Here is a 16,121-nt window from a genome sequence, read left to right as displayed (position 1 = left end):
AGAGATCATATTAGGCTTGAGAAGATGGCGGGTTTGGATTGAGGGCAGTTTGGGGATATGGCAGGTTGGGGAGGGCGACATTTAGGTTATGACAGGTTAAGGAGGACGAGAATATCTTAGGTTTGGAAGTAGTTCAGGTTGGGGATGGCGAGAGATTTGAGAAAATTGTGGGCACCGAGGTGAGTTTGTGAGGTTTGAGAGAGGATGGCACGAAGGCAGTGTAGGTTCGAGGAGGGAGACAGTTGGGAATAGGTCAAGGTGGGTAGTTTTCAGATAATTGCTGGTGTGGAGGATGGTGTGTTAAGTTTGAGAAGATGGTAGGTTTGGGAATATGGAAGGTGGTTTGAGAAGATGACAGGAGGAAAACATGTTAGGTTCGGATAAGAAGACCGGATTGGGGATGACAGCTAAGGTTGAGAAGATGGCAGGTTAAAAAAGCGGAGGGTATGTTAGGTTTGAGAAGATGGGTAGGGAAAGAGGGTAGTTTAAGTTTTGGAGGAAGGGAAGAATGTAGTCTTGTACTTGAAGACTTGTTTTAGGTTGAGAAGAGCGTTCGGGGCAGATTCAGTTTCTGGTTCATGAAAGCACCGGGTAAGAGGAAGAGAGTATTTGGTTAATGTTTGCCTCGACAGATATAATTATACGGATGGTGGTTTGTGAATGCCGGATTAAATATTTTGGGAAAACTTTTTTAAAACATTTAAATGAAAAAATAGTAGTATTGGCATCTAAAATACATGATGTACAGACTTGCCTGGGATCATCCCGATTGATACAAGTAGTTATCTCCCATGAATTAACTCCGTAATCGTGAAAATAATTCAAAACCTCAAATCAACTGACTACTGGCTATTGTGTATTTCTGGCTTCGTTTCTTATAAGGAAGGTGAATGATACAATTCTTTCCTTTTATACGCCCACATTATAATTTGGTCGTATATTGTCGTCGCCCTGTCCGTCCACAATTGGCTTGTGAACACAATAGAGACTACAGTTTTCATCCAATTTAAATCAAATTTGGTGAGAATATTTATAATGATGAGATCTTGGACAAGTTCGAATTTTGCTATCTTTCGATGAATGGTTTTTGAGTTATTGCCCTTGATTTATGAAAATCGCATCAAAATTTGTTTGTGAACACAATAGAGAGTACAGTTTTCATTCGATTTAAATGAAATTTGTTATGATCATTTATAATGATGAGATCTTAGTGAAGATTGAATTTGACAATTTTTCGATCAACGGAATTTGAGTTATTGCCCTTGACTTAGTAAAAACGCATCAAAATTTGTTGGTGAAAGAGGTGACAGTTTATGTCAGAATTTTATTAAATAATGTATGTTTGTTTAAATCAACAATATCTTGCACAGATTAGATTTTTGGTTCGATTTGACACAGATTGGTGACTGCCCTTGATATACTGAAAATGTATCAGGAAAGTGGGCACTTTTACCATTTAAACCAATAAATAAATTCAAAAAGTAACCCCCACAATAGCCCATTGTATGTGACCATACATGGTAATTCAGATGTCGAGAATTTATCTGTATCTCGAGAGTTGTTCGTTGGATTTAACCATGACTTTTGACGTTGTCAGTTTGTAGTTTAAGAATGTTTTATGTTTGATATTGAATATTTATATGCATGAATAAAATACTAGTCTAAAAGTAAATTAGAAAATCCTTCAAGTAGATTCGCCATTTTCGAGGTTTGATTCGTGTTTAGAATATATGTAACCTCTAACTAGGAATTTCACCATATATTTCTACATATATGTATTTATATATATATTAGTCTTTAGAAAAGACTAGTCGTCTTTTTAACTTTCAAATGTGAATAATATTCTAGACACACTTGGATTTGAAGGTTCAAATTTTGATTGTGAGTTGTGAACACTAAAAAAATTCCGTTTCTGAGACTAATGTGCGATTGTTGAAAAAATGGCGAATCTGTCCCTTTAGTCGTAAAACCCAAGAATTTTATCAAATATAAGGCATCCGCCAATTTACGTAATAAATGATTTCACGATAATAATCATGAGGAAACACTAGTGAATTTATTGACAAGGTCATCTGAAGAATTTTAAGAATGTTCTGCACTACAAATTTATCTATGTGGTTTACACGTATACCTAAATAGATCGCGCCAAATTTAAGCAATAACTCGTTAACGCCTAACTGACTCTTCAAGATAAAGTTAAAAACGGATATAGCTCCTTGTGACTATAATGGCCATTCCGAGGCCTGTCATTCTCGACCACTTGGGACAATATCACTTATCATTGTTCAATTCAAGGTTAAGTACATAAGTAAATTTCGTTATACGGACGCATTTCTTCATTTGTTTTAATTGGGTCAAACAAAAGTCAAATCTGGTAAAAATCTGCTTTGATTATTAGGTTAGTGCCCGTTTAAAAAGTTTCAAAATGGCGGCGAATATGAATGCTAATAAACAAATGTAGACTTTTCACCCATATTTGAACGATGTAGGCATTTTATTGGTTCGATATTGACTTTTTGGGGTTATTGTATCCGTTATATAGCTGATGTTGTCGCTGAACTGTCACTGACATCGAATAATGTGCCTTAAACGCTGAAAATGGAATAAAAATGTCCAATATTATTAATTGGCAGCATTATTCGTCGCAAGTTTGAAAAAATGCTAGGCTCCTGCCTAAAATTCATTGAATACACCAAACAATTGCCAGTTTTGACACCTGTAGTCAAAGATGACTTCGATTTTCACAATTCTGTTTTCATTTTTTTTTCGCGGATGGACGAGAACGCATCTCCTTTTGCCGACAGATGTTTACGGACATCAGGATTCCCGGGGGGTTGGGGCAAAATTCTTCAGTGCAAAGATTCTCGCCTTAAATGTTACTGACAAAAGCTCCTTTCATCAACCAGCATATGTATCGTGTTTAAAAGAGTTGCTGAGTTATTTCCCTTACATTGTATGTGATTGGCCATGGCCATGAAATAGAATGCAATTTTCATCAGAACTGCCAGAGGGGTGTTGAGTGACTGTCGTTACCCACAGGTCGTTATGAGCTTTCTCGTGTGTCCATGTTACTGATGTTATGACTTAATATGCATAGATTAGTGGTGAAATGAGATTGCTAATAACGCGCTATAAGTAACCATATAAGGCTAGTCTAAAATTCAAGATGTACATTTTTGGGTAAATATAATAAATGAATTAATTTACATAAATTGCGGAAACTGATATATTTGAAAAGAGCTTCACAGATAGCTAAAATTGAGGACCTATCGAATAATAAATAAATATTTTAAGGACAGTATCTCCTCTTTACGTTATTTTTCTCTACTTTTTCGGGATACATGTACAAATATATCTTAACCATCGTAGTTTAGTGTGTCTTTTACACGAACGTCTTCAAACGTGTCACCAATCGTATAGTTCAATTCACAAGACTTTGCAAAACTCCAGTTTCGGTCGAATTAATCATATTTTCATAGTTAACTAATTTTATTAATTTACTTCATTCGCCCACTTTTGAAAAATATCAAATCAAAACGTAAAATATTAATGAAGTTTGTCGTGCGTGCATACTATATCAATAGCACCTGAAAGTTACTGCCACGTGCACAGCACGCGTTTGAAATTAGAACAGGTTACGACAATAGTTTACATTAAACATAATTTTATTTCAACCGAAAGAGTTAGAGTGTATTTATAGAAAATAATCATTATGTTCTAAAAAAGAAATTTGATACGACATCTGCCGCATAACGGTTCTTTGTTGCCGAACATCGATTAGGCCTCGTGTTGGCATATAGTCCAATATTTGAAAAAGTTTGCAGTACACAATGAACGGTTATTGAAAAATACTGCTTGAACGAAACCAGGTGTATTTTTTGAACAAAGAATACGTCATGACGTCATTTTACGAAGGCAAGCTGTAATCATAATTTCGCAAGTTTTACGTTATTTTAACACCTTCACTCGAGTTAACTTGGACTTAACTAATTCGCGAGCGGACTTATGTTTAATCTCGATTAACTGTAAATAACGATATGTCACAGTAAATTTTAATCCGTAAAGGTGATTATCCGTCAAAAGATATGATAGTAGTGTTATTGTTCATTGGATGAAGTTGTAATTTGGCTGGATCAACGGACCATAAACTATTAAATATTCTACAAAAGAACATGATTGTGTACGTACAGATTATCTAGCGTATTGTTTAAGTGAGACTTATCTAAGCCGAGTGACAACTTAATGATCACAGTTTGAAGTGGAGGGCTATGTTATTTTTATAAAGTACAATTTTATACCTTTGAACTTGAGTGCATAACTAGATGTTTTTATTTTAGTGTTCGCGTGTCGATTAGCGTAACGGTTTCGGCCAATCAGCGAGATTCGTTTTTGTTTTAACTATTTGACCACTGTTAAGGTCAGTTGAAAATTCTAATTGACCTGTCCAGTTGTAACTTTTAAACAACGGGGTGTTGAAAACGTGGAAGTCAATGAAAATCGAGTGAAATATCAATGGATTAATGGATAACGATTGGCGTTTTTAGGGTAGGTTAAGAAACTTCTTGTTTTTCCTGTATATGCTTCGTATATGCGCCAGCCTAATAACTGGTATATTACAATCGTTAGTATACATTATTTATAACTTATCATAACGTTCTGTATAAGTTTATTTTACGGTATATATACGTGTAATTCTTGTGAATACGCTAGATATACGACAAAAAAAAAAGAAAAAAAACGTCAATTTTTCTGCGTATACCAGCGTTTTAAGGAGATTTGTATAGAATTCCTTACAGGGCCATTATAAGCATTCGTTTACAGTTATTGGTTCTGTTGATTATTTCAAATATATCAAACTAAATATTCATAACTGTTTTCAGCGGATTGTTGGTATCTCTTTGTGTAATGATTTTAAAATACTACTCTTTGTGTGTCGGTTTAGTTTGTTATTTAGTTTATCGATCCAAGTCGAAACATCAACAAAACTTTCTAAAAATGTTTATCGTCGATCTTAGGTTTGTTTGATCAAAGGTGTAGCCATATGAACATGTTTAAAATAACCCATAAGACACTACTACACTGCTACGTACTCAGCTGGGGAAGGAATTTTTGAAATATTTAAGGCTTCGGTGATCTTTGTCTTTGGAAGTTTTCGGTATAAAAGATTTTGTATTTGTAAGTAGCTTTTGTATACTTACGAACTTACATGAATAACAAATATTACTGTTAAATTAAAATAGTGCTCTATGCATCAACTGTATAGTGGTATGGAAGACAAAACGTACTAATACTAATGTTAATAAAATTTCGGATTTGGAAATATTGACAGTTATGTTTTGAAGCAGATGAGCGCAGCTTGATTACTTTGAGCTCTTGTAGGGGTTGATTGGTGTTCAGTCAACTCGTCTACATGTTTTGTTATGGGGTAACTGCGTAACCATAGAGGTCCGAGGGCAATAACGACAAAGGTGTACACTGGACATATCTCTAAGGTACATTTAGCTGTACACTTCAATGTTCTTTAGTCAGTTGAAATCGGAGTAGTATGCTTAGTTGATTAACTGATGAAATTTGCTGCATTGCGCATAACATGGAATTGTTGTTCATCCTTAGCCCAATCAGTTCCAAGATATTAAAACAAACCCTTAATTTCTTTTAATTTTTGGACATTTCAGTTTTTACACTCATGAATACTATAGTATGTAATTTTTGACGTTTAGTATCCCTTTTCCGGCCCGTTTTTTGGTCTACAATCTTTCTCAAAACCTTGATACTCGATTCGTTGGTCAACCCGGTTGGCATTTAACCCACTTGACCGGCCTACTTCATTGGTATGATTATGATAATTAATGCCACACGTATTTCGACATGTTTATATTTCCAACCTGTGGATTTTGATACAGATTACATGGATTAACGTAATCTGACACTAATTAATGTCTCATTAACAAATATTTACTAATTGATATCAGTCAGGTAAATTTCGTGTCCACCCTTCACATGTACAATATATTTTAAGTCCCAAACTTTCGTTTTATTTTATATTAGCTTTTATTTCTAATATAGCCACTTCAGTTAAGGTCTAAAGACTGGCCTCTTAAACATTCGTCAAAATAACCTTTTAACCTAAACCTCCTTTAAAAAAACTCCATTCATTTCATTTTTTAAAATCTGCTTTTTAAAATTCTGCCCTCTCCAGCGCCGGTATTTTGTGAGAGAGTGAAGGAATTTGTAAATGTCATCAATTTAAGGTCAAACGGTTTATTTTGGCGAATTTTTAAGAGGCCAGTCTTTAGACCCTAACTGGAGTGGCTATATTAAGAATAAAAGCTGATAAAAAAACGTTATCATTAAAATTACACAGAGTACCCATGGTATACGAAACCGTGCATGTTTAAAATCTACACGTAGTTTGACTTTAATAACTGTTAAGCCAACCACCTTGATAAAATGCAATGTATCTTTTTCATCTATACAGTGACGGTTCTAACCCTGTACCACTCTCCAGAAAGGAGACTGACCAAGCTTTGCCCCTCACATAAAATTTGTTTTTTAATAATTTTTCATCATAGCCTGTGTGTTCCCGCCCTCGCACCTCTACCCTGGAAGATTTTGTGGCCCCCGCTTGACCCCCTCGCTTAATATTTTCTATAAATGCATATTTACATTGTGCGATGATGTCAAATATCTAATGCGTTTCCCTAAGGGCGTTACTGATATTTTTAAAGATGGATGCAGTGTATAAACAAACCAGATTAACAATAGAGATAAAGTCATTGTCTCAGCTGAACAAATTACTTACATAATACATTAGTCATAGATATAAAGACTGATTGTTTTACGGATAAGATCTTCATGATGTAATTAGTCCTTAGATTTGATAGAGTGTTTTTCTTAAATTAACAAACCTTTTTTGATGTACTTTCCCATGGGTCTTGTATGATGAAAGGTAAGTTGGTTCGGCGTTTGATCAAGTCATTTGAAGGAGTCTTTTTCTAATCGTAATAGTTTTCCCATGAGTCGAGTTAGGTGCATGGTTTCCAAAGGTTTAGTAGGTCCTATCCATTGATCAAGTGTTTACACGTTTTCAAGAACAAGGGCAATAACTCATACTCAATATTATTCAGTATCGCCCTAAAGAGTTCCAAAGAAGTGTTTGACTGAAGGTTGAATATTTCATACTGGTGATTGTTACTGTACTGCTGAATATTTTTATTCAATATCAAAGCTGCCAGTGGGCGTATATTATCTTGCCTGGCGAGCTATCTTTTAACTTCGGAAAATCGTTTAGTTTTCCCATGGGTCTTACTAGGTGCAAGGTAATCGAGGGTTAGGTTGGTCTAATGTTTAAACAAGTATTTTTGAAGGAGTCTTTTTTTTCTAAATTCAGCAAATCGTAGAGTTTTCCCAAGAGTCTTATTTGATGCCAAATAACTGACGAATGATGAAGTGTTTTGAAGGTGTCTTTTTTCTAAATTTGGCAAATCTTCCTCATAGAGAAGAGCTTCCCCATGGGTCATACAGAATGTAGGTTTAATTTGGTCCTGAGCTACATCAAGCGTTTATGGAATTTATGATTCTATGTCCTGTGTCTGGATTGCAATCTTGTTCTCAATCCAGGAGATCATCTTAATGGTTACTACTGGTTTATATTGGTACTATTTTAGAGGTAGGTAAGTTGATGACAGGTTAAAGTTCGCTTTCAGTGGATGCTGCTGCACACATTAGATAAGTGTTTGGTGGTTGGATTGTGTTGAATTTGGATGATTCTGTGTTATTAGTTAGGTAGTTGATGTTTGATCAAGTGTTTGAAGTCTTCAGCAACTCATGGTTACCACTGGATTCAATTGGTTTTGAGCCAGATCAAGCGTTTTTCTTAATTACAAATCCCCTGTCCCATGGGTCATATAGTTGGGCCCGTGTCTCAATGAAACTAAACGTTTTAAGGCAGTTTACAATAAGTCACATTAGGGCCAATGGTTACATCCAATCTATATTGGCCAATATGGTGTAGATTTACGTAAACATTGAAACAATAAAAATATATAGCATTTAGATCCATTTATAGGCAATAAACAAGCGAAATTGAAAATTTATGGCTTATTTGCCTTACAGTTTAGTCAATTTTATGCTTTTAAATAGGACCATGTAATCGGTAATGAAATTCGATTCTTCCTGTCATTTGATACCTACACAAAGTTCAACATAAGGTTTCAATATGGACAAGTCATTAAGTTCAACTATATAAATACGATTTAAAAAAAAGGATACACGTCAATTAGTGCTACATTAATTAAGTCAAGTTAATTAAGAACTGTAGCAAGTCGACGTGACATTCGTTTCCTTGGAAGTTTGAAATAACGAAGGGTTCGCTAGTGCTTTGACATTAGACCAATAGGGAAAAGAAATTGAGATGGAAAACTCCGTCATTTCCTTTTCACAAGCAATCGAACAAATTTCCCCATTGCATATTTGCATCTGTTTTGCTGTTTGGGAATTTCCTACAAGTAATTCCGAATTAAGAAAAATCGAAATAAATCTGAATCGTTTCATTTAAAAAAAAATTAAAAAAAACGCTAAACATCTTTAGCTTTTTTTTCTTTAGGAATAATTCACTTTTTAAACAATTGCAAAAAATTTTGTACTTGGTTATGCTTCACAACAATTTATGGAAATAATTCTATAATTTTGGAACCAGGAAAAAGCCCTCCTGGTGTGCCATGTCCATTAAAATACATCGACAGTTGGAAAATGAAAAAAGGTTAATATGTCCTCGTGAAAAAAATCCCTTCATTGCACACTTCATTTCGTTGTATAGACTAGGTATCGACCCAAAGAAAAGACGTTGCAGAAAAGACGGGCGTAAAACTCCATTTTTGTAACTTTTCATATTTGTACGCCATTTCATATCCGTCAAAATATACCATCATTTTAGTTATATAAATCTTAACGGTCATACCGTGCAGTTATACCGACATTTTCATTGCATTGTTTACATCCTGAAATCGCATAATAAATTGTTTATCAGACTTTGAACCGAATATTAATACATCTGATGATATATTAGTCACATAACCTTATCTTATGACAAAGCTAATTCTAGTTCTTATTTCCTATTTCAGGTATTGACCCCCGGTGCCTTCTTCAAACTGTCAAGTGGATTGACACGATTTGAGTCCCGAGACACGTCCGATTGTCCTTATTCACAGTAATAACATCATACCTCGGGACAGTGTCCATTGGTCGTTCAAGTACTCGTCGGCTTCTGTGATCGCCCAACTCAAGTTACGTCTGCGCAGTATCGGACGTATGAGTTAATTTAAAATTTAATTTGGTGATTGGTTAGTAAATCTGTCATAATCTTGTTTCACGCCAAAGGAAGATATCGAGTTATCATCTTACGTCTGCATTTAATATTGGGAAATTGAACTTGTACATCGTGTGCGTATATCGTTTGGCGTATTGCATTAGGAGTCGGTAATTACCATGAACAATTCATACATCAGATAGTACACGTATCTGTAAGAAATATCATCAATTATTACAACCCTAGGGAGTACCAGGTACGGGATCTACCTCTCTTCACGTTACTCGAACGTAAGAACTTGCAACGTGACATAATCCCAGAACATTAGTTAGTATTATTTTGATTATAAACGCGGCGAAAGTTTATTTAGTCGTATATCTAAAAACCAGTGCTTGAACAACCAATTAATTGAAATTGTTGGTTTATCCCTTGTACTTGTCCGTGCCTTAACACAATATTAGCTTAATCAGCTCATTATGTATCCCGTGGTGTGAAGTGACTCGAAGAAGTTTGGGGATTATTTTTCGAGTATAGGCAAGTCCAAACATTTACAAAGCTACTTAAAATCGGACTAATTATGACATTTGTGCTAAGTGTTTTATTCAATTGATACGCGATTTCGTGTGGTACATAACGTGTGCAGGGACAAGTTCACTGAGTGAATAAATTCAAACGTGTGACTTACAGCTCGTAATATGATTCATTAGTGAATACGGACTAAAACTAAATTTAAAATGGAGATCCAATCTACATCCGATGTTTCCCGTGATTTTTCAGGGTATAACTGGCTCACTCATGGACAGTCAGCAAATGTGACGGCGAACGGTTCTGGGTCAATGGAAAATGAACCTCTAAGGGCGATGTCGGAGGATGATGTCCTCCAGCATCTGCTGCATCTGAACTACAAATTTATGGTTTTGATGATTCCTGCAATGGTTTTTCTCTCAGTGCTAATGTTGTTCGGAATCGTAGGAAATCTGTTAGTGCTTTACGTGTATTTGTCCAAAGTAAAGGCAAATACGACCCGGTGTTACGTCTTGTCTTTAGCCGTGTGTGACTTAGTGAGCTGTTGTATAAGTATTCCAGGTGAACTTGTTGACATTTCCTTCAACTATACGTTTAACATTCCGGTTCTGTGCAAGGTGCTGCGTTCTGTAAACGCTTTTACGACGTTCACGTCAGGGCTTATTTTGCTCGTTGTCGCAGTGGACAGATATAAGAAAATTTGTACGCCGTTTAAGAAACAATTTTCCATAAAGACCACGAACGTTGTCGTTATTTTGTGTTGTCTGTTTGCGTTACTACTATCCTTACCTGCAACCGTATTGTATGGTAAACGGACCGTTACCACCGATATACCAGAAGTAAACGGAACGGACTGCTCTACGTCGGATACGTTTATAGGAACCTTGTATCCACTTATTTATAATGGAGTTCAATTTTTGTTTTTCATACTTGGATCCATAGTGCTAATAACATTGTATTCGTTGATCGGAAAACGTGTACGTAGACATCAGGTCGTTCGTAACAGTGGACTTAACATTGGACGCAAACCTGTGCGAATCTCAAGTAATACTGAAACGGATGGATCTAGTCCTGTGACGGAAGTCGTGCACGTAAAACCGAAACGTGCAAGTCGCATGGTATCTGTCGATTCTACTCCGGAAACGCTGATCTCTAAAACTAGACGTTCTGGTAATCGTAAGACTACACTTATGTTGTTTCTGATTACTGTAGTGTTCATCATCAGCTTTTTACCCCACCTAGTGCTGATGGCTCTTAAAGCCATGGACAAGAACTCTTTAAGCGGTGACGGTGGTTTTATGGAACTTCTACACAATATTGCTCTACGATCTTATTTTATAAACAGTGCCACCAATCCTATTATTTATAGTTTTTGTAGTTTTAAATTTAGATCTGAATGTCAAAAGCTATTTAAGTGCACATCCTAATGTTCATTTTAAGATATAAGTAAACGTTACAAAACTCAATCAGTGAAAATGTTTCATTTAATTGTAAAGGAACAGTATGGCGGATCCCCATTCCTAAAAGGTTTTGCAGACAATGACACTATTTTTCTGAGATCTCTACTTCCGGGTCATTTTTGTGTATATTTGAATTTAGAAATTATTCTCAGTGAATTGAACAATTGAATATTTCTGAATTTGAATAGTTCGAATTTTTTCGTTCCGCTTAATTTCTGTTTTTGATATAACCATCGTTAAAAATTTTGTAGGAAAAAAAATCCGAAACGAACTATTGAATATATGCAAGTATTTGTTTATGTATTACTTGTATTAGAGGCTTTCCTGGAACGTGACTCTTCAAACTTATGGCATGTAATCATCTATTTACAAGTCTGATTTTTTGCGGGTCTTTTTTCCAACTTCAAAATGTTCCTTTATTCTCCATTAACTTTCTGTAACTTTTACCTAAGTGGAGAATACATTTTAAATTTTTAAATTCTATAAAATGGCCATCGAGATAATTAGTTAAAGAGCGTTCTATATGAGGAATTCTCAAATGATACTATATTTGGGAGTTAGTTACTTTTAAGTTTTTAATTTTTGTAGTTGAATTTAAGTATTATGTAAGTTGGTTTTAAGAGAATTTATGAATTCTCAACGCCCTGGTCTCTAAAGGGTTAATTAATAATATGATGTAAACATATTAACCCCCACCCGTCATTTGATATTACAAGATCATATTTCATTACTTTTCGAATTCCCAGACGTAGGCGCAGTGGGACACTCGATTTAATAAATTATAATAGCGATATCAACACCCTTATGGGGAGATTCTCGACGTGCCATATTTAAGACTTCAATTTTGTACCTTTAGCGATCAAAATTAAGAAACTATTTGGGTAACCGTATCCAAAAAGCATCCCACCCTTTTTAAAGATTAGAGTCCTAGTTCCAGCCATCTTAAGTAATTAAAATTTTGTAATCCTGACTAAATACATTGTTGACAGCAGTAAAATTGGCCGAAAAGCAATGATGCAATGAACGAAATGTTACGTTTTAATACCTATGGTAAAATGGCCAGAACCAAAATGCATTGAATTTAATTTCTATCCCACCCACATTGTTGGGGGCTATATTTCATATTTTTATAATAGCATGTTATTATCCTCCACAAATACATAACACATTAAAGAAAATTTCAAAATTCATAAAATGCATGTTTGCTCGTGGATAATTTTGCTTTGCAAGACGATATATATAGCAATAGTGTAAAAAGACAACATGTGTCCAATTGTATGTTTATGCGCAGAAGTACAATCAACACAAGGGTTGAAGGTAAAATGTTATGTAACGTGTTGTAATAATAACAATAGTTTCAAAAGAGAAATATGTGTCCGATTGTAATTCCATGTGCTGGAAGTACAATCAGCACAAGTGTGGTAATAATAGTAATAGTGTCATAAACTTGCTTTACTTGTGTCAGAATGTATTTGCATGTGTAACTAGTACAATCAACACATGGGTCAAAGTTCAAATGTTATTTAACGTGTAGTAATAATAGCTATAGTATTATTAACTAGCTTAACGTGTATCGTATTTGATAATATTATTTATGTATATTTTGAATCGTTATTTGTTTGGTATATGATGAAAGTGCTTATTTATATTTTCGTGTTTTGTATTGTGTCTATTTGTACTAGAATCTCCAACAAGAAATGAAAAGGAATTTACGTCCTAATTTTCGGCACCAGATAGATCTAATAAAGACGGGCAAGGCTGTTCGGTGTGCAAGCCAACTGTTTTTCAATTGTCAACTGTCTCTGGGTCTTGGACACGGGACAAGCTAAAATTTTAGAAAAAAAAATATCCATTATATTTTTTTAGAAGTTTCATAACTCTTTTGTATTTTGCTTATTCACTTTTACAAGATCTTCTTCGAAACCAAAGTTGTATTTTGCTGTTTGTCTGTTTTGTGTATTAATTCAATTAAATGTGGATAAACTCATGAAAAATCTTCTTTCTACTTTTACTTAAATTAGAAAACTGCCTTTTTGTCTCAAGTATGCATACATATCCTTTGACATCACCATAAAGTTATTATTATGCAAAAGTTATCTGGATAACTAATGGCCCCACTCAACATTTCATCCGCCTTGTGTGGGTATTTTTTTTTTCCCAGACAAAAAGCCCAGATCATGACGTCATTATCAGAAAGGCATTGGATTTGAATGGCGTCGTGAAAGGAACGTCATTATTCCTCAAAACTTAAATGAACTTGAAGAACTTAGTGTTCCAGTCATCACTAAAAGTGATGTTCATTGAATCTTAAATTTTTGGTAGGTAGTGGTGAAAATAGAAGCTGCGAAATTCATTCTAATAAGAATTCTGATTAGTCGATGTGTTCTTCTGTGTGGGATAGCTTAATTTTGTCGTCGCAATTTTCCAAACATCTTATAATACGCGGGGATCACCCTTCAACACACAAATTCCATTCTTTCTACTTAAAAACAAGTACTTCCCTATTTATCTCTTGATCTGCTTGTTATTGAAAGTTATTTTGGAAATGATGTTATTGATGAAACTTGGAAAATAATGTAACTGTTTTTTCCATTTTTTGACCAAACATATATTGTTTTAAAACTATCAATAATTATGTTGCTTTTCCTTGTGGACGCCCTAAATTAAACAATTGATCTGTTGAACTATTTACAGATATGTCAACAACAAATTCCGGAAACCTGAATAAGTGGCACTTCAGACACTTCTGAGGTCAACTCGGTGAACTTCAAATAACCAATCTGAGTCAGATATTGTTGTTATATATTTCAATGAATCTCCATTCTTTTGGTGCGTTGATTTGTCACGCGAACATGAGTCAGATGACATCTAACGCTTGACACAGTAGGACCATATTACCACCATAGATTTTGGCTACCAATGATTTGGTTCTTCACCAATTACACACAATATGAAACCAATATAACCGTCATGAAAATGTCGCATGAAATAAATATAAATTTAAAAATGGTGTCGGTACCATATCTGTCCACAAATTTTGCTTAGAAGGTTTCTTTATCAGTTATATACAAAAATAATTCTGCTACTGCCATAACAATTCTTAATACATCTAAAAAATTTGCTAAATATCCTATACGCATATATGGGGAGATCACGGATTTGTCAAACTCAAGGCGTCGGTAGCAACATGAGGGTCATTTTTGGGGAGTTTCTTTCTCGTCTACTTTTGATTTTTTCGCATTATAAAGGGATTAGTCTCGAAATCGACTTTCGATTTTCTACCTACTGTTTGCACTTTTTCGTTTGATTTATTTTTTTCTTTTTGTTTCAAGGGTGAAATTGTTGTATCAGACTCGTTCTCCCTTGATTTAACTGCCTCTCTTGCAAAATGTTATCTCTACACCAGTTCACTATTGCCTACTTGGACTACGAAATTGAGGAAGTTATTCAGGATGTACCTCTAAGAGGGACCAAGATACCTAGGTCGTGTGATATATTTAATGGGAAAATTATAGGCTTTATATCAAAGGAAATCTTAACAATGTCAAGCTATTTCGAACTTCGCCTTATACTACAATAGCCACTTTTCTTGTATCACGGAATGTAAATGAAATGAAATGAAAGGAGTTTTACGTCCTACTTTTCTGCACTATGTGGGCTAATGAAGACGGGCAACGCCATGCAGGGTACAATGAGGGAAATTTTGCAAGGACAGCGGCATTAGCCTGCTCTTTTTCGATTTCCAACTGTCGAGGGATCTTTAACGTGCACAGCCTGTAGCACACGGGGCCTCGGTTTATTGTCTCATCCGAACGACTAGACGCTTTTTCCATGTCAGCCCCTCGTACCGGCATCACTGACAGGGGGAAACCGGGTTGAAAAATCCGAAGGTATTATCTCGACCTATGCCGGGATTGAACCCTGGACCTCCAGGTTAGCGAGCAAGCGTCTAACTCACTGAGCCACCACGGCTCCCATCACGGAGTGTAGCGATTAGATTGGATAGTACGCCAGCGAATACAGCCAATCTTTCGACAGAAAGACTGTAAACGGCATGTCTTATATTTTTAAAAATGTCAAAGTCTCTGATTGACTGTATTTACTAAAGTACAATCCAATCAAATCGCTGCATTTATAGCTTCTGAGACACAAGAATAGTGACTTTTGCAGTCAGTGTATAACACGATGTTCGTTATAGCTTGACATCGTAAATAATACCCGCTAGTCTGACCCTCCTAAACAGCTACCTATTCAAATTGGCCCAATTTTTTACCCAAAGATTTTGAAGAGACCCTGCAGATCGGATCAATTGATCAAATATCAACACTATTAATGAACGAGTGTGCACACAAATAAACATAATAACCTTGTAAAATTTCTGATAGGGATGCTGAGTTGAGGAACTCACTTGCAGCGTGGCATCAGGTGATCTGTTTTCAAGACCTACCTCACTGGCTAAATTCATCACAGGTCCTGTGCTCATTATATTACTATCCAATTTACAAAAAAAAAAAAAAAATTTTAAGCTGTATCCTTTCGCTTAAAATTCTTCAGAAAAAGAAACGAGAGTTATCGCCACTGATAAAGAAAAGTGCTCATCGCACACAGCATAAAGTTCATCATCATCGTCATCATTACATCAGGTCTAGAAGGTGGCAAGCAACAGGACTGCATTCCCCAAACTGTCCAACTTAATCAAGATTTTAATGGTGATTAACCAAACGAGGTTTCATCATAATCATCGTGTCGAGAAGGTGGCAAGCAACAGGAAGTAAATTTCCAATTTCATTACTCGGGCTGTCCTGCTTTATCGTGATTTAAATCTTGAT

The sequence above is a fragment of the Lottia gigantea genome (genome assembly GCF_000327385.1).
Source record: "Lottia gigantea unplaced genomic scaffold LOTGIsca_68, whole genome shotgun sequence".
Lineage (NCBI taxonomy): Eukaryota > Metazoa > Mollusca > Gastropoda > Lottiidae > Lottia > Lottia gigantea.
This window is presented reverse-complemented; position numbering follows the sequence as displayed.